This window comes from Amphiprion ocellaris, chromosome 2, assembly GCF_022539595.1.
Source record: "Amphiprion ocellaris isolate individual 3 ecotype Okinawa chromosome 2, ASM2253959v1, whole genome shotgun sequence".
Lineage (NCBI taxonomy): Eukaryota > Metazoa > Chordata > Actinopteri > Pomacentridae > Amphiprion > Amphiprion ocellaris.
Window position 1 is genome coordinate 31413159 of NC_072767.1, and position 19795 is coordinate 31432953.

At 39.9% G+C, this 19795-nt stretch overlaps 1 protein-coding gene across 28 annotated transcripts in view; it reads left to right on the forward strand.

The window, feature by feature from the left end:
• The window catches only part of ptprfa (protein tyrosine phosphatase receptor type Fa), a 397399-nt gene that overhangs the window by 66173 nt on the left and 311431 nt on the right, over positions 1 to 19795 (forward strand). For 27 of the 28 annotated variants that reach the window (XM_055015928.1, XM_055015939.1, XM_055015962.1 and 24 more), the window contains exon 1: positions 10222 to 10485. The exons of the other annotated variant lie outside the window; for it this stretch is intronic. The gene's annotated coding sequence lies outside the window, so the exon portion shown is untranslated. Of the gene's footprint in view, positions 1 to 10221; positions 10486 to 19795 lie in introns of those variants that run through there. 28 annotated transcript variants of the gene reach the window in all.

Here is a 19795-nt window from a genome sequence, read left to right on the forward strand (position 1 = left end):
ACTCCACAACAACTGAGGCAAATATTGGACTTTTTGTCTGACAGCTTGAGTTACAATTTCTCATACCTTTTCTGTCCAGTAAAAACCAGGCGTCTTCAGATGTGTTGTTTTTTGAATTTTTAGCATAAACTTAAGGATAAAGTGTTACTTTACAGGTGGAGAAAGTTGTCCCACTTCTAAAAGTAAATTGACCATTTCAATATTCTTGGATAAGCTGGAAAGGGTTTTTAATTATTTTTTTTAATTGAATATGGACAGTTTTCCACTGCAGCAACTCATGGCAAACATGAGGTGATGTTAACATTTACAGGAACGGAGTCCTGATTGATCCTCTCAGCCTTTCTGTTTCTGTTGTGATGTAGGATCTGACAGTTTCAATTGCAATGTTAATTGCTAGTGAGCCAAATAAAGGACAAATAGTACTTACCGGGCGTGACTCTAGTTCTCTGTAGAAAATAAAACAATTGAGGCTTATAAAGTTAGCCTACATGGAGGATTTTAAGTTCTTGATGGCGCTGTTTTAGATGAGAAGGCTGCTGCTGGACGAGGACATCCAGAAGGCAGAAAAATGGCGCTTGTTGTCCTCTCCAAGGTTCATGGGCAAGATTCAAACAGAGGGTAGCAACACCAATTAAGCATCTATAATTACAGCTATAATTTCTTGTATGTTTTGTTTTCACAGCTATGAAACCAGTAATCAGCTCATCACAATGTTCAAAATCAGCATCAATACAGAAACCTGCCTTTCCTGCTGCAGGTGCTCTTGTCATTAGATCTCATTCTGCAGCTCCACTCATGTCACGGCTAAAATAGCTCGACAGGTGCGTGTCGATGTGCAGCTTGCTGTGACTTTGCCTACCTGCAGCATCAGCTCTAACAAACATGTGGGTTGTTACCACCTCATTATTATGGCCCCCTGGCAGAACACATCCATGGATTGTGTGGGTGTTATGAAGCCCTAGAAAACATCATCAACATAGATCATCAGGCGTGTTGTGTAGAGGGGACCACTGATTGCCACTGATGAACACATTTGGATTCCTGTGGATATTAGGAGTGCTTTTGACTGCATGAGAAGAATTATACGGCAGCCTGCTGTGTCAGTCGTGTGGCAGGTGGTGGGCTTAGATTGTGAGCATTAGTGGTGGAGCACATTGCTCGGATGCTGCTTCCTCAGCCCACATGAAGGTTTCCATCATCTCTCATATGTGCTGACATGTTGATTTTCTAAATATTAATACAACTCAAACACATGGAGCGCAAAGATTTGGAAACGGTGTCACAGATATGCTCAGAGGAACATTAGCCAGAGCTACATAGAAATGGTCTGAAGACAGCAAGGGCAATGTTCTGGAGTGACTGAGTCAGAGTCCAGACCTCAGTCCAATTCAGAATTTGTGGCTGTTCACTCACGGTCCTGTGCAACCTGAATGAGCTTTAGCAGTTTTGCAAATAAGAATGGAGTAAAATTGTAGTGTTCACATGTGCAAACAGATTGAGACCTACCCATGCAAGCTCAGTGCTGTAATTACAGCAAAGGGTACTAAATACTGACTTCAAAGGGGTAAATACATTTTATATTTTTAATTAATTGACTTTACATTGTTGAAATCAGTTTTCACTTTGACATTAAAGAGTCTGTTTTTGCAAATTATTATCAAAGTAACAACTTAGCGTGGCCATGATTCAGTGTTGAAAAGCAATAAAAGGGGAAAACTTCCAAGGAGTTGGATACTTTTTACAAGCACTGTGCTGTAGTCTAAGCTGGGCTTGACAGGGACTTGCTGGTATTTGCTTGACAGAAAATATCTAATCCTAACTGAGGTAGTAAATTAAATCACCTAACATGAGCTCCTCAAGTAGTCATCAGTAGAGTGTCTATAGCTACACCACCACCACTGTAAACCTTGCCTGACCTGATCAGTATCACCAGACCAGCTTATGACATGTTTTACTGTGTTTTTTTTTTTTTTCGAGCCAAACGCCGCGCTGCACGCCGGAATTCTGGCACAGTGGTGAATAAATACTTACAGAAAACATACAGTGAAGGTACGTGCCCACTAGATGCATTTTTCAAGCATGTCAACACCACATCTGAAAATCGCACACATGGTGAGCAGTTACTAGCGGGCCACAACATTGTCACATGACAGCACTTGCGCTTCAGCGGGCCGCTCCGTGCTCACGTGACCGAGCTGTCAGTTTGACATAAACATAGCGGCTCGGCCGCAAATTTTCTATTTTATTTCAAAAACACTTCAGGGAAAAGTACTTCTGAAAGCATTTAAGGCAAGAAATAAGCTGTGTAGTAACTGAGTCTGTCCTTGTTTTAGTTCACCGATCGCTAGCTTAGACGACCGTTTAAACCGCGGACTGGTTGGGCACTCCTGCTGTAAACGATAGAACAGCTGCGCTGGTTAAAATAATGTCCCGTCAAATTTAAGGACCCGGTTTGTATCGAATGAAGTCTGGGATCGGCCTCGGACCACGGTCTGCCATTTCGTGACCTGGGGTCTAGCATGCAGTTCATTAAACAAAGCTTTGATTCAGAGAATTTTGCCTCGAGGAATTTTAGTAATCGAATTACTCGAATAACTCGAGGAATCGTTTCAGCCCTAGTGTTAAGATGTCAAGGTCATAAGATAAAATGCTCAAAATACATTTTGTGTTTTTTCTCATGATTAAAGGTTGCTAATCTGATGGCATGGTATCTGTTAGAGTTGTGTGTCCTGTCACCGGGTTTTGCTCAATTGGCTTAATTGGCGTGTTAGTTGGAGAGGGGTGGGAGGAAGGTCAGTGGAGGCAATGAGGCAATGAGGTAGCTGACGGAGGGATTCAGGAAAAGTTTGTAACTGCTGCTGTCTCAGATTGTCCAGCAGATAACCTGCAAGCTCTCATGATCTTGTGGGTAATAGAGAATTTGTGGTTGAAGGTTGCTGTGCTGTAATCAGTACAAAGCTGCTTGTTGATTAATTGAGTGGTTAATTAGCTTCGTGAACGGCTGTGGACAGATTCCTGAAAACGAGACAGCCACACAGAGCTGGGAGCTCCTGGGAATATTCAGAGCTGGATAACCTCCAGACTCTGGGAATATGGCCCAGAGCTGCCATGTTGGTCATGGACAGCCACCTATGTACTGGAAGCCTTGATTCTCTGAAGGAACACATAAATCTACAAACAGGTACCAGTGATTTATCTGATTTTAGCTGCAGTTTGAGTGGTGAACTTTTGGTTTCTGTGGTCACAAGCATCAAATCATGCCTACCACTCAGCCACTTTTTGTCTTTCTTTTTTTTCTAACATTTTTGTAATTCATGTTGTGTTTTGAGTTAGGCTCAGTTAGGAGTGAAGCTATACCTTAAAATGATGAAAACTAGAAATTCTATATTCTATATTAGTGTACATACTGTAAGATCTGAGAAGGAAACGCTGTGCTACAAGTTGTTACATTTACTGAAAGACAAAAATGGAGAACACAAGAAATATTTCAATTATTATTATAGTTATTTTCCTTTACGAGTAGAGTAAACAAAACAACAACAACTATAAATCAATAACAGTTTTTGGGTGTGTTTATTATTTTGGATTATAAAGAAATACATATATCAGACTGTGGTGCTTGGGTGCTATGTTAAAGGGTTCGTCTGCTGAATTATATGATTTATTATTGTAGTCTTGTAGTATTTAGTTATGTCCGGGAGATCTAAGATTTCAAGAGTGACCCAAGTGAAATTTAATTAAGTTAACCTGTATTGTCTTGCCAAATTGAATTAGAATAAAGAACTCACATTTCCAAGTTCAGTTAATTAAAATCAGAAAGTTCTTTATTCTTAAGATTCATAGTACTACTTTGAACTACTAAATCTTCATTTAATGCACACTTATTAAGGGATTTTTAGACCAAAGGCACCATACACGCTAAAACCCCTTTATTTCCGGTGGCTTGCTCTGCACCGTAATGGGTTGTTGCTGTGCTTAGCAGAGCGACAAACCGTGCAAAGTTGTCAAAGTTCAAATTAGTGCAGCTTTGACCACTGCCTGCTGTGATGAACACCCACATGACCAAAAGAAATGAGGCAAAAGGTGGAGTGTGTTTGAATTTCCTGACTTATGACACAAGTTTGGGTTTTATAATGAGACAGAGGGGGGAAAACCCTAACTTAGACACAGGTCTCAATCACAGTTGGCACGTCAGGTGTGTGTTAAATAGTTAATGTACTGTAGGTAGTCAATTTGTAAACATAGTTTGATTTGTTGCATGTTTCCCTTCAGTAGACTTATTTAAGTTTCTTAACTGAGATGTCGTGTTCATACAGTATATTTTATTGATGTAGTCTTGCTACAACATTTGAAATCTCTACCTATCGCATTTTGTCACCAAAGATAATGATTTTGCAGAATCCAGTATCCATGTTCTGTCTTGTGATAGTTTGAGTCACTGATTGATCCAGTTACGGGCTGGAAGATGTGGATCACCCGGTTTTGTCTAGCAATTTGAAATATTTGAATCTTTTACTGGAAGAGTCTGTATTGTCACCTCCACTGTGTTCACATGGATCTACTGTCTGTCTGAACATGGCCTTAAGACCAAAGTGGAAAGTGTCGCAGTGTGCTATCCTGTTACGACTCACTGAGTAAGATAGCTGTGTGAAGGCAGCTTTCATTGTTACAATCAGTAACATGAGCACTTGGCTGCAGAGTGTCACCTACTCTCATTTTTTGTTCTTGTCCATGTAAAACAGCCATCAACTGCTCAGACACTTCTATCATCATCACTATATGACGGTTTGCATGCTGTGTGTTCATGTTCAGAGCAGCTCTTAATTCCACAAATTCTCGTGCTTCTGTAGGAAGCAAAGCGATGAGAAGCAGGTGTGATTGGACAGATTGCCGATTCTCCCTGGACTGAACAGCAGCTCACACAGCATTGTATATGTGGCTGTCAGCGCCACCAGGAAACCTTTAGACAGACCTTTAATTATCCACTGATGAACAGAGGCTGTATTTGTAATTAGAGAAAGAAAATGTTAATGCATTCTGTGGAGGATAATGACACTCTGTGCATCACGTTGCCAAGGCATAAATCTCCTGAGTCTGTGACTTCTCTAATCTCATGAGGCAACACAACCACACTGATTACCGTTAGTATGTCCACACTCCAGAATGCATTCTTGCATTTAATGACACTGACAAGCAGAAAATTATGCTGTGCACACACTATGCAGTGACACCGGTGATTTTGTGAAAACCATTCTCTGTATATCCGCAGTGTAAACTTAAACTGAAAATATTGTTTTGTTTTTTTTGTCACTTATCTTTGGAGGTTAGAATTTTTATAAATGTAGCCTGACATTTCTTATGATTGAATGTGGCTGCACAGTTAATCAAATATTACTCATTTTAATTTTAGCTTTTGGTTAAATGAGCCTTTTCACCGTGATACTCACATTTAAAATGGTCATGAAAAACTATGCTGAGGATCAAATCAAGCTTATTCCAAATGAACTGCCAGCCACCAGGCAAGGATCGAGACGTTTTGGCTGCACTTTAAGGGAGTCGTCATGCTACTGCGTACACAGACCTGCAGTGGCAGCCGGTGTGAAAATTCCCTGGAAGATGTGGCTGCATGACACAGTAGAAGGATGAAATACAACAGAGAACAGATGGACAGAATTCATATGTATGTAGCAGAAGGTGAAGAGCAAGTAACTCAAAATGGATCATGATCTGTTGTCTCTGTTGGAAGTATTTTGGGGTTTTGGGCAAGCGATGTTAAAGGAGGAACAAAATGAGAGAAGAATGTTGCTGATGTTGCATCACTGAATCCACATTCTTGTCCAGTGTCAACTTTGAGTCTCATATCTGTTCTCCCTCCTGACTGGCTTCAACTGGCCACTCAAAAGCCTTTGATGTCACATTTGAACACACTCTCGATGTGGGACACAAACCCCAGACTTTTGGGTGAAAGCCCTGTGAACTCCATCCTCGAACCTTCATGAGGCTCTTTTGAAGTGAAAAAACTCCTAAATACAGTGTCTATGAGTGTGAAAAAGGACTAGACGTAATTTAATTCAAAGATTTGTACTTAAGCAGGATTTAGACACAGCAGCTCTGTTGAAATGTGTGCACTAAAAATGATTTGCCTCTGAATAATCATGATACATAATTGTGATTACCACGGTGTTTTCCTTTGGCTTTTCAGCTGAGGTCACCGTTGCAGTTTGAGGCAGTTAATGTCTGTGAAGCTGTGTCCGTCTCAGCCAGGCTTGTCAGTGTTGTCTTCACCTTTTCTCTGTTGCTGTTTTCATGGATGCAGATACCTCAGTGATTCTGGCACAGGAAAATGGCATCAAGTTCATACTGAAACCTGATATGTGTGATGTTTTCTGTGGGAGAATATTTGTGAAGTTTCTCTTCATGTGCACTTTGCAAGCTGATTTCAGAGTCTATTAGGATTTTCAAGCTCTTGTAGTGTGAGCCAGGCTGAAGGTTTACATAAAGATTGAGACTGCATTACAGTATCATAAAATCAGTTACTAAATTACACTGACAATATTGGGATACCAAGATGGAAGACTTGAATTGAATCAGAATAATAACAGTTGAATTATGACTATTTATTTGTCACCAGATCTCATTTTATAATGCAATTTCAACAAATGCATCAAGTATATGAATGTATGGGATATTTTCAGGACATAGAGGGAAATATAGCTTGCAGGAACGTGTCAGGTCGCACACACACACTGAAAACTGACAAAAATGTACACAGTCTCAAGATTACAGAGGCAAAAGCAGAAATATGTTATTATTCATTTCCAGACGTGATAAGTCGATCCATTAAATTTATTGCATGCATTGTGGTTTAGTGAAATAAAAATGCTTGAATCAGACTTTATAAAATTAAAATTGACTTATTTTCCATCTTTGGAAAGCTCAATGGAGCCCTGCAGGTTGCCTGTATCAGCATTTTCACAACTCCTATTGATCTGGAAACACATTGATCTTCTTACCAAGGCCCAAAATTCTTTAATGTCATACTCATGTGACATTCCTCCCGGAGACAGTGGATGCATACTGTATCTCTCTGATGCCTGTGTGATGTAGTGTTCATAAAACAGGCTATATTGAGCACTCATGCCACAATGAGAGCACTCAGGCTAAAAATAGAGCGCAGCGGAGCTGAATGAAAATGTAAGGGAATAGATTGTATCTCTTTTTGAAAGACGTGACGAGATAATTAAAGTTCATGCTCAATTACAAAAACAGCATTCAACAATCAGAAGAGTTGAGCAGCTAAAGCCTTAGATCACTCCCCTGATTAGTACACTGTATTGTTCAGTCTGGTCTTTCAGCTGTATTGAACCCAGTGCTCATTCTTTCGGTGGTGAGACACATAGAAATACTGATGAATGGTGAAAATGGGTTACCCTATACCATAACCAATACCATACCAGACATTTAGGAGGAATTAAGTTTTCAGTAAAATGTGAAAACAATACAAATATAAAGTATAGTAATGTTGAATGATTGGATTAACATATCAGCGACTGACTCAGCCAATCTCTGGTTCTGCCTCTTGAGAATTCAGCTTGCTAAATTAGAAAATCCAACTTGAATTTAGAGTTAAGTGTGTATGAGAAGTAAATTAGCAGCCAAGAGTGGATATTAAGTCGCTATCAGTCATTAAAGTATCCATGAACAGTTATCAGAATGTTGCGTACCGTGTTGGCACCTCAAGAAAAGGAAATTTAGGCCCAGTTCAGTCAGCACGTGGTGTTTCTCTGCCTCTCCTCATCACTGCTGAGTTGATTTGGACAGTAAAAGCTAATTAGCAGCTACAAGGAAGGGGAGAGTAAAAACACTCAGCCTAAAACCAGAGGTCTTCCTGCTGATCTAGAATGGTAGCATGGTACCATACATGCTGATAGTAGCTTGGATCTCCCACACACTTTTCACTTTTGGACCACACGCATTTTGTAGCAGAATTTTCTAAGTGTAACAGTTGCTTTGTAGTTTATTTGTTACATCTTTCTGATGACAGTTTTCCTCAAAGTAACTCTTACTTCCCATCTATATTTAATGTGTATCAACAACTTAACTATTATTTATTTATGTGTTTTTCATTGTTAAAAATAAAATTAATACCATTATGCCTTGATAAATATAGTGAATATACTGACATTAAAGTGGTTAAATTCAGTTTATCCATTTTCAATAGGTACAAATTTCTGTATTGGTCAGCGTTGATATTATGATGTGCTGCAACAAATACATTAATGTTTTGAAAACACTGATCTGAGGACATTGGACTCTGTTCACATAGTGTCATCACCAGTTGTTGGACTGACAATTGGCGAACTCCAGTAAGTTTGTTAATAGTGTTAACGGAAATAAATCAAAACCAGAAACTTGTGCACCAATGAAATCTTGGTAAATCCAGCACTGATTACCTGATCAATACACAGAGCAGCCCACTTAGCAAAGTGCAGACTGGTGTCTTCCTCAAGGTTTCTTACTGAATTCTGGGATTTCAACAAAGACCTCACAAATCTATTTGTGTGTAGTTTGGTGTGGAGCAGCAATGTGCTGATTCCAGTGTTTCGGAGCAGAGGGCATGTGTGTTCCTGGCATTCAGTCAGAAGTTTCATATGAGCAGCCCCTAAAGGGGGTGTTAGAGTTCTTTCCTGCTGGAGAAAAGTGATGCATTGCACCCATCTGCACAGTCCTGCTGCTGAGTAAGCCTCAACTTTTCCTCCAGACGTTTGCTAACCAATTTTTTGAAGTTCACTGATCAGTTCACTTCCAGTATTATTGGATTTCAGCCTGACACATTTGGTTTCTGGATCTGTGATGTTAGAGGGTCATTAAGAGGCAGCTCACACCACTAATCACAGATGCCGAGCGGCTTTTTGTAACTGAATGAAGGGAGAGGAATTAGAGCCAGTTGCCTCTACCAGGTGGCCACTCACTTTCAAGGGGAACCACAGCTTGTTTGATGTGTCTTTTGACCCTGTGAAATTGCAGGAGTTCATATTGCTGAAATGATGAATCTTTATGGGAAACATGAGCTGGCAGGCTTTTGAAAATGTGCCCTGTGATGTTAAGTTAAAATGGATACCCCCGTTAGAGGAGCCACAGCACAGGTAAAGAAAGATGATCTTTGTTGCAGATGAGTTTAATGCCATTGACTTACCTGCACTGTCAGATTTTCAACTTTCTAATAATCTATGGATATTTCATGTGTATTGTACAGTTCAGTGTAGAAAATTAACCAAATCTAAGCCTAAAGTTGTGATAGTTCATCAAAATCCTTTAATTCTACATGTTGCTTTCAAAAAGTCATCCGAAATGAAAGGTTTGCACCAGATCCTGAAAATAACAAAAAATTTAGGACTCTTGAGAGCAGCTGCGAAGCCATGACTCAGCTCCAACCAGCAGTCATGTGGCATTCAGAGATGTTTCAGGTGAACTGCAGTCTGAGTTTATACAGAGCGGAGAGAAGCAATGTTACCCATATTGGGGAAAAAAAGATGACTCTCCGTACTATAGATATTTAACTAATTACAGTTTTACAACCTGTACACACTAGACATTTTTAAGCTATTTCACCATGCTGAATGTATCTTCCAACAGCTTGCTGACATTTTGCTCCTCTGTGTAGTGTTTTTGGAGCCATGATGCATTTATTTTATTGATCGAGTATGCTTTTCTCTCACTTTTTTCTTGTCTTCTCCTTTTATTGTTACAAGTTTGTGACTCTAAAATCTTATAATCCAACAACTGCTTCTCTTTTATAGTTTGTGGCTCTGTGAAACGGTGCAATCTTGGTGATTGCTTTAAATAATTCTGCTGGTGGGTTTTAGGGTTCAAAGGGTTAGATCAAGTATGTGATAAACTTTTTAGGGCCTCGCCATTGTGATGTTATCGTGTTGCAAAAGGCTTTTTGTGTTCCTGAGTCTAAAAGCCGAGCGTGACCCGCGATAGACTTGGCCTGTTTGCATACACCCCCCCCACCCCATTACTCTCCTCTCCTGATTGTGGGTAAAGCATGAGGGAGGAGCCTGTCTTACCTGCACGGGTTCTACCCCTCAGCACATCTTCCCACCAGACCAGCGCCCGCCTCCGAGCCTCCAGAAACCTCCCCTGAAACCCAACACCTGTGACATCATGCAGACAGACCCTGCTGCTGCTGGCTGGTCCTGCTCTCAGAGCTGCAGGCTGTTCACTACCCCTCAGTCCCAGGAGAGATCAGCAGCTCTGACCCGCCACAAGGAGGTAATCCACATTCAGATCAATCACGCTGCTGCAGAGTCTGTACCTGTGCACACCTCCCCCAGGCTCCCTACTCCGCCGCCTCGGAGGAGTCTTCATTTATGGGCTTTTTCGGGGACTTGTCCTGTCACTTCTAAAGCACATCGCTGAAGGCTGCCATCACTAAATCTCCCTGGGATACTCTTACTTTCTCCATGGAACTTAATGCAGGTAAGCCCTTGCCGTTCAGCAACTTGTGAAGTTTTTATGCTGAACACGGCCATCTGCTCACACACCTTTGGAGGCTTTTATTTCTCCGTTATACCTTTGAAAGTGGCTCTCAGATATCTATTTAGGGCCTTTCTGAGTATCATCCTCTCTTTGGTTGGATTGCACTTAACAACAAAAGACCCTGGTGAGTTTGCTTCCGACGAGGGTCTGTGCACACTCACACCAACAGCAAACAGGGGAGACAGAGAGAAGAATGAACAAACAAGACAGAGTACATTGAAGAGCTGAGTTTGCCTGCAGGAGGGAAACTTAGAGTCCACTGTGATTCAGTGCAGAAACATAAAGAAGTCTACTCGCTGCATTTGTTTGATGCTTTTACCCTCCTACACGTTTAAACTCAAATATTACAGCTCTTCATTAATAAAGCCTTGCGGTGGCATATTTAATATTCATTTTATTTGTAATTGTCTAATCTAAGTTTAAGAGCTGTAGAAAAAAAATAGCACATCCAATACTTGAGATGCATATTGCATCAAGCCTGTGAGCAAAAATCCATGTAACAAAGTAATACGGCAGCATAGGTGAACAAACTCATAGAACTAATATTTGAGTGTGATAGTAACATAAAAGGTGACTCAGTCAGAATCTGATGTCCAAGAATTTTGGAGGGATTATTACAGGCTTTCAGTCCAAATGTATTAATCTATCAGTATGTAAAATGTCTGAAAATTGAAACATGTCCATCTTAATCAGAGAAGATCTCAAAGATATTCAGTTTAGTTAGTGAATATTATTTTGATTAGTTCATTCAGAAAGAGTTTTACTGATTGTTGTATTAAACCTACAATGAGAAACATTTTTCATCCCCTTCTGGCTGTCAGAGTAATTGCAAGTGTCACGTTTGTCTCACCAGCTATCTTTCTTTTCTACTCTGTAATCCCTCCTCTGCAGTTTCTTTTAATCTGGAGCATCAGAAACTTGTCTTGAATGCTTCTTAGGATTTGGCACCATAGGATCCACTGTACTCCGAGCTGCTGTAACCTACTCGGTTACCGTAGCTACAGTTGCTCTCCTCCTGAGCTCTAGATGACCAGTCATTGCTGCATCTCTACCAGAGCACCAGCACGAGAATTTGGCCACAAACACTAGATATAAAGCTCCAGTATGAGGGATGTTAGCTTAAGTTCTAAAATTTCCACAAAATTCACTTCCATTGCGCTGTTTGCCAAAAGCCTGAATATCTTTATGCAGTCATTCAATTCAGTTTGCTTTATTGCCATGAATGGCAAACAGCTCTTGTTGCTGAGCAAATCCCTTAACAATAACTTGTGAAAAATAACTTGTGATATATTTGATTATAAATAAAAGTCCTAAATAGATGAATACAGTGAAACACAATAAAACTAGTAAATTAGCAAATTGCAGACAATAAAATATAATCTGAAAAGGTCTAATTAACTTTGTTCTCTAACAGTGTTGCACACTGTCTCTTATAGTATTTTATGTTGGCTGGACAACCAAAATGAGCTCTTCAATTTTTCAGTTTCTGTTAATTACATTTTTCCAAAAGTGCTTCAACAACTTTGCAGTCCTATTAGAAAGAAACATTTGAACCAGCCTATAAAATACCCCCATGTGTAAGTGTTTTAGAATATTTCACTATAGTCCTGCTTGTTTTTTTAGTTTTGAAACATTTCCAAAAGCTGTTTAAAACTATTTCAAGGAAACAAGGAAATTATGCAGATGCTTTATCAAACTAAAAGATACCATTCTGTGAAAATACCCCATCTTTCTAAAAAACTAACTAGCTTAAGTACATTTGGAAAACTGTACTTGGCGGTGTCTGGAGTCAAAGCGCTAAGTATCTTAAACTGTACTGTAGGATTACTGTTACAGATGCATTTTCAACAAGTTTTAACTTCGTTACATGTTGTTGGACAGTATAGTCTACAACATTATAGTTTGTAGAAAGGCTTTCAGGTTATTTTTGTGAAAGTTTTGAGTTGTTTCAGACCACCAAACTTTTATTTGTTCACAGTAGTTTTTGTTCAGCAAAAGCTGTCAGTTTTACACCCACTGAGTCATAAAATAAAGTAAAAGTTTTCAATTGCAACTTGGAAAGAACAAAAGAAAGTTTGATGCAAAAGACAGCATCCTTGGACAAGATTACAGAGTTCAGAGTACAATGAATATTTTAGAATTTTCTTGTTCAGTTTAATTTGCACTTTCAATCAGAAATGAAAAAAATAATTAAATCTTTCCTACCAATGTGTCCACTTTCTATTCATTCCTTTTCTGGACTAAACAGTTGTAACCGGCTTTGTTCGGTTCTGAGCATGTCTTATAAAACACGAGACAAAGGGAGAAGTAGGCCAGCGCTGCAGAACAGGTCAGCCTCCCTGGAGTGATGTGAAGAAATCACACTGAACACGTCGTCTAATGTTCAGCACAGAGCTGACCAGTCTCTGGGGACTGCTTCCATTTCAGGCAGCCGCATGTCTTTCAACCACACTGTTATCACCAGCTAATCCCACAGTCCTCCACAGCCTCTGTTGTTGTTTTAAAGAAGACTCCATTTAAGACTGACTGTCTTCAGGTGTCATGTGTGCTGCCAGCATGCCTTTATCTCAGGAATTTTAATAGTATATGCATGTTGTAACATTAGCAAAATATGTAAAGGTATAATTCTCATCTTTGGACTACAAATACTGTAATAGAGATTGATTTAAAGTCTGTTTCTTGTTGTAATGAGTTTGGATAGTATCCAGGAAAACTCAGCTCACCAGAAAACTCCTGCAGTTTGTCCCCAGTGGTGAAAGAAGTATTCAGATCCTTTATTCAAACAAAAGTACCAATGCCGCAAATTGAAAAGCCCCCATTACAAGTAGAACTTCTGCATGAAACATTACTTTAGTGTAAAGTACACAGTTTCAAAATGTAGTTGGTTTGGTTGCTTTGACTGATATGTTATTAAATATGCTGGATCAGTGCGGGGCTGCACAGTGTCTTGGCGGTTAGCACTGTCGCCTTACAGCCTGGGCCTGAGATCTTTCTGTGTGGAGTTTGCATGTTCTCCCCATGTTCTCTGGTTTCCTCCCATAGTCCGAAAACATCTGAGGTTGTTTGTCTCTATGTGTAGGCCTGTGATAGACTGACAACCTGTCCACGGTGTCCCCTGTCTTTGTCCTGAGTCAGCTGGGATAGACCCCCCCCCCCCCCCGACCCTAATGGTCAACAAGCAGTGTATAGATAATGGATGGATGGATTATTGATAGTGAAACTTCAGTGTGTCAGCAGCATTTTGCTGTTGTACCTGCTGCAGGTGGGAAGTACTTTCTATCCAGTTTTTATATACAGGGACAGCAGATAAATCTGAGGGCTCAAAGCATGATTAGTAAGGGAGGAAAGAAGAGAAAAACAATAGCTCATACAAAGTTTTTTGGAGAATTTGAATAATTTTAACATTTATTGAAACCATGTTAGAGGCTAGAGGAAAAAATCACATGAAGTGGAACTGTTAACAACTCATAGACATTTGAAATGTGAGCCCAGCTACTCACACTGTTTGTAAGAAGTCAAACAGGTTGGAAACTGCCATTTTAATCTTAAACTCTGTGTTGAATTTTAAAGCCTGTTGTATTAGTCATTTTGTCAAGCCTCATCTTAACAGTACCTAAAGTACAATATTTCCCCCTGTATTGTAGTGGAGTGAAAAGAGAAAGTAGCATAAAATGGAAATTCTTAAGTCAAGTACAAGTAACCCAAAATTGTCCTTAAGCCACAGTTATTTGCTGAAAACATGTGGGGCTCTACATGCCATTGATATTCAACTATATTTTCCAACCTCTACAAACTAGACAATGCTCTTCACTTCAACTCTAGAAAGACATTTCACCATGCTCAATGTATCGTCCAACTGTTTCCAAGTGCAGATTTGGAAACAAGCCAGAAAACACAAAACAGAACTGGAAACCCTTCTGCTGTGTGATCAGTAGAGCTGCAACAAATAAATTAGTTGTCAACTATTCAATTAATTGCCCAGTATTACTTTGAAAATGGGTTAATTATTTTTTTTTATTTTTTATTTTTTAAAGAACAAAAGGAAAAATTCTGTGATGCAATCCTCATAATCATAAATATAGGTAGTTGTTTGGTAGTTGAACAAACAGACATTTTCCCTCGAGTACAGGGTTCCTTGTCTATCGCCGGGGTTAGGTGCCAGAACCCCCACGACAGACGAAAATCCGTGAAGTAGCGACTTCATATTTATTTTATTATTTATAGTGTAGCTTCTCCCTTCCTTTAGCGTGTCGAGGAGTTCCACCTTTTCTGCGATAGTAAGCATCTTCCTCTGGTCCTTGGGTTCAGTGCTAGAAGTCTTAAAAGGCGCAGAATGTTTCATCGACATTGTAGGGCTTGGAAAAAAATTCATTTTTTATGAAAATCTACAAAAACACAACACCACAGAGCAACAGTATGTGCAGCGATCAGACATTGAAGTGAAATGGACAAGGCAAGATGCTGAACGCTGCTACACTCAGGAGACGGAGGAGACTGATGCTACGGTCGCTGAGCCAATCAGTGGCCTGCGCTGCACGCTATGGATTTTATTTCGATTAAATATTCTTTTAGTATGTTTTAATTATTTTTTATATTGTTTAACATTTTTTTAGGCTACAAAATGCTGTTTTACTGCAATAAAAATTAAAATAATATATAAAAATACCTATATGCTGCAAAATCCTGCTATTTAGCGAAAAATCCACGATACAGAATTAGATATATACAAATTAAAAATCTGCGATACAGTGAGACTGTGAAAAGTGACCGTAATATGTCGAGAGACAACTGTATTTACGCTGATGCGACTTTAAGTCATTATGGACAGATGGGTCTTGGAAGTCCATGCAAAGGCATAGTCCGTTGTGAACGTTCCCTTGGCAGTATTGTTTTAAAGAAAAAGCAAAGAGAACGCATGGGAAATGAAGGATTCAGCAGTATAGGAGTTAAAAAAAAAAAAACAAAAGACTGCTGAGAAAGAGTAAACTTCCTTATCACTACTTCCTATAACCAATCCCATTTTGCTTTTGACCCCAGTGCTGAGAGCTTAAACTCCTCCATCACTCGGCCTCCCCGTCCGCTTCACGCTGGAATCTGAGGAAAGGGCTTTGCTCACAGCAGGTTAATTGCCTCGGAGATTCCTGTGCTAATAGAGCTAATCCTGCCTTTGTGTAGTTTGTGCTCCAGTTTCGAGCTTGTTGGCCGGGTTATTGTGTGAGGTTGCAAGTATTAATTGATTAGCATTGAGGTTGTAGCTGCTTCTCAAAGTCGGAGAAGGATCCTTAACAAGCGCATTTCTCGGATGCTGCTGAGGGATTTTTCCAAAGTCTGGCAAGGACACATTCTCTGAACCCCAAGCAGATTCTGGGTTCTTTTATTTTTGTTCTCATCACATTTTTACTTACCATGCGCTCATTTCCCCCTGCAATATAAAGTCCTGCACCTTTATGGAATCAACATAGCCATGGCAAGAAGTATGTCTTCTGTATAGTATCACACAGTTACAATACAATAAATCATGAAAAAGAAAAAAAAGACGTTGATACTTGTCTACTCTCTGCCATTTGTAAACACAGCCTGCAGTTCAGCCGAAAACCCCCTCAATTTTTCTTACATGGCTATTGATTGCAGCTGAATGGTGGCGTCTTTGCAGAATGTTATGCAAACGGCTTTCTTTTGGCAAATTTCTGATTAAGGCGTGCAGAATAAAGTGATTTTAATAAAACATCACCATTTTCAACTTGAATTTGCTTAACTGAAGTAAAGCATGTCATACGTGATAAGTTGAAGAACCGTCTAAAAGATGAAAATCCAGCTATTCTTCCTGTTTTTACAGTTTCTGATAAACGATATAATTTTGCCAGTGTTTTAAAAGATAACAAGCCTTTGAAACCTGCTGGAAGACTTTGGGGTTGAGAGGGTTAATAAATGCTTCCTGTGTGTTCTCTCGTCTTTCTAATAAACACTTCACACGGAGCTCAGGGAAATGTTGTTTTTACAGGCATAAAACAACTACTAAAGACATTCACAGGAAATTATATACTTACACACACGCATACACACACATTTTCATGTCTGAAGTCTTTGTGAAACCTTTTAACACAGCCGGATGGAGATCAAGATGAAGTTGCCATTAACACTAGTAATTTGGTTTCCCTATGAAGAGAGCATTTCGCTGTACTCCTTCCCTCTTTGATGTAGGAATTCAAAGTCCCTTCCCTCCACCACAAGCATATGAAGCAGAGTTCAAAATAGATGGAATTTATTACCATTTTATTTCCCTGCCTCAGTTATTTAGGGTGTCATCCATAACTGTGGTCTGTGTGGAACTTAATCCCTCTTCATCTCGCTCTTGTGGAACAACATTGCAACGTATTAAACTGTATTTTTTTTTTCCATCTCATCCTTAAATTTTCCCTTAATTGAAGTTCTCGAGATAAACTTCGAAATTTATGACTTAAGTGTTTGCAATTGAAAATGATCCGAAGCTATTCATAAATAAGAGATGCAAATATTGTGCTTTGAGGCTCGCTTTATTATATCAGCCTGAAGGAATCCTTTTTCCGTGTGAAGCAGTCAGTGATATGCAGCCTTTGGAGGCCTGTTACAGTCTCCCTGCAGCATCTTCTCTGAGTCGACTGCTCATCAAGGGGGCTCTGTGATTCAGGAGCTGCAAAGAAAATCCTTAAAGGGATTGTTCTGGGTTTTGTTAAGCCTTTCTGATTCATAATGAACTTCTCTCTCCTTTCAAAGAGCCGCTGCACCCTTGTCGTTTTTAGTGTTATGTCAGTCAGCTGTGATGAAAAGATTTCTTGTTGAAGACTTAGCCGGATCAGTCTGCATGTCATGGCACAAATTAGTTACTTTGACATTTTTCTTTTCAAAATCTCATTCAGTGTTGCTTTTATTACATTGGAGTCTCAGCACTTCCCTGACACTTTGCAACCAGTCAGTCGTAGAAATATTTAAACATTAAAACCTCCTGCATGATCTTTTGTCGGTTTCCCCCCAGCTCTGACCCCTCGAGGCTCTGAAGGTGTCCTGTGGTATCAGGCAGCAAGACGTTGGCAGTAAATCCTTTAAGTCCTGGGACTTGTGATGTGAAGCCTCCATAGGTCCCGCTTGTTTTTCAAGCACATCCCACAGATGCTGCATCAGATTGAGATATGGAGGCCAAGTCAGCACCTTGAACTGCAGGTCATGTTCTTCAAACCGTTCGTGAACGGTGTTTGCAGTGTAGCAGGGAGCATCGTCCTGCTCAAAGAGGCCACAGCCATCAGGGAATTCTGCCGCCATGAAGGGCTGCGCATGGTCTACAATAATGCTTGAGTGGGCTGTCAGTGTCAAAGTAGCATCCACATGAATGCAGGACCCAAGGTTTCCCAGCAGAACATTTCTCGGAACATCACACTTCCGCTGCCGACTCGCCTTCTTTTCATAGTCCCTCCATGATGTAAAAGAAAACGTGATTCATCAAACCAGACCTCCATCTTCTGTTGCTGTATAATTTAGTTATGTTGCTCACATGTCTGTCGTAGGTGCTTTCAGTGGACAGGGGTCAGCACAGACCCTACATAGCCTCATATGTTCCAACACCTTTCTATCGTGGCAGCATTAAGGCTTTCAGCAGTTAGTGCTACAGTAGCTCTTCTGTGGGGTCAGACCACACGGGCCAGCCTTCAGTCCCCACATTCATCAATCTGTCTGGTTCACCAGCAATATAGTATTTTAATTAAAGAACTTTAGTGCTGCTAGGTGGATTTAATTGCCTTTAGACAGAGCCACGCTAGCTTCCTCTTGTTTCCAGTTGAGCTGCAATAATTACTTGATTAATCAACTATTAGTTTAATCGGCAACTATTTTGTTAATTGATGAAACAATTTCTTCACTTTCTCAAAGAAAAAAGTTGAAATTTCTAGATGCCTGCTTCTTAAATGTATTTTTTCTGATTTCTTTACTCTTTTAAGGCAGTAAATTGTATATCTTTGGGTTGTGGACAAAGAAGACATTTTGGGATGTCATCTTTTAATGTCATTCTTCAAAATTTTCTGTAAACTTTATAGACCAAGCAACTGATTGATGAATTGACAGAATAATCAAGGGATTAATTGACAACGAAAGTAATCCATAGTTGCAGCCCTAGTTTCCAGTATTTATGCTAAGCTAAGCTAACAGACTGCTGGATGTAACCTTTTTTCATCATACAGACATGAAAGTGGTGTTGATCATCCACCAGGAAGGAACCTTAAACATACTGTTCCGCACAATCAGCCAGGGTGAGAGTCTTTCCTTATAAATGGTGTGATCGAACCCTCTGAGCTTGAGTGATGAATGCAACAAAGCTCTTTTTGAAAGCCTCCACTGTCACATTGTTGAAGCAGTGCAGCGGTGTGACAACACAGCCTGTAGACCTCCAGAGTTGCTTCACAACATTCACAACAGCGTCTGTGTGTGAAGTCAAGGATGAGTCTCGACTCGCCTGCTGAATGCAGTCGGGGAGTCCACCTGACTGGCTGTTATGACAGGAGTTATGCACCAAGACGAGCATTCTGTGCCTTCATTTCACTAAGCCGAGTTGAGTAGGACAATAAAATGGAGAACAGGGGAGGGTTGGGATTCTTTGAATATGTGTCATCATTCATACATGAAGGGGGATATTTATCATCAGATGGAGCTGAGGGGCCGCCCTGCTCTCAGGCAGCCTGTCTGTCTGCAGATACATGAGTATGCTGATGGCTGATGCACAGGGAAATGATGAGTGACTCAGTGAGGCTGCTGGGAATGGGCAGATATTTGTGCCTGTAAGGTACTGAATTTGAATTCCATGGACATTGAAGTGTTTCAGGTATTAAAAATAGAAACTGAATTAGTTTCTTACATGTAACACATGTCTTTGAAACAGAATTAAGTCTCTGAAATCAAACTAAGCCGCTGGATACTGGTTCTTCTTTCAGGTGCATTTTAATGTTTTATGCTGCACAGTTTTACTCCATGTGAAGCCATTTGTTGAAGGGCAGTCTCTAAGTGAAGTCTTAACCCCTCTGAACCCCAAAATCTGCCAGCAGATTTGAAAGGCAAGCTATCTTAAAAAAAACTAAATTACACTATTTATCAGAGACAGAAACTGTAAAAATAGAAAGAATCATTGGATGTTCAACTTACTCCTTAAACTCATCGTCTGTGATTGTCAATACAAACCAAAGCTTAGCTTAAAATGGCACTAGTTCTTTAAAATCACTTGTTATTGTAT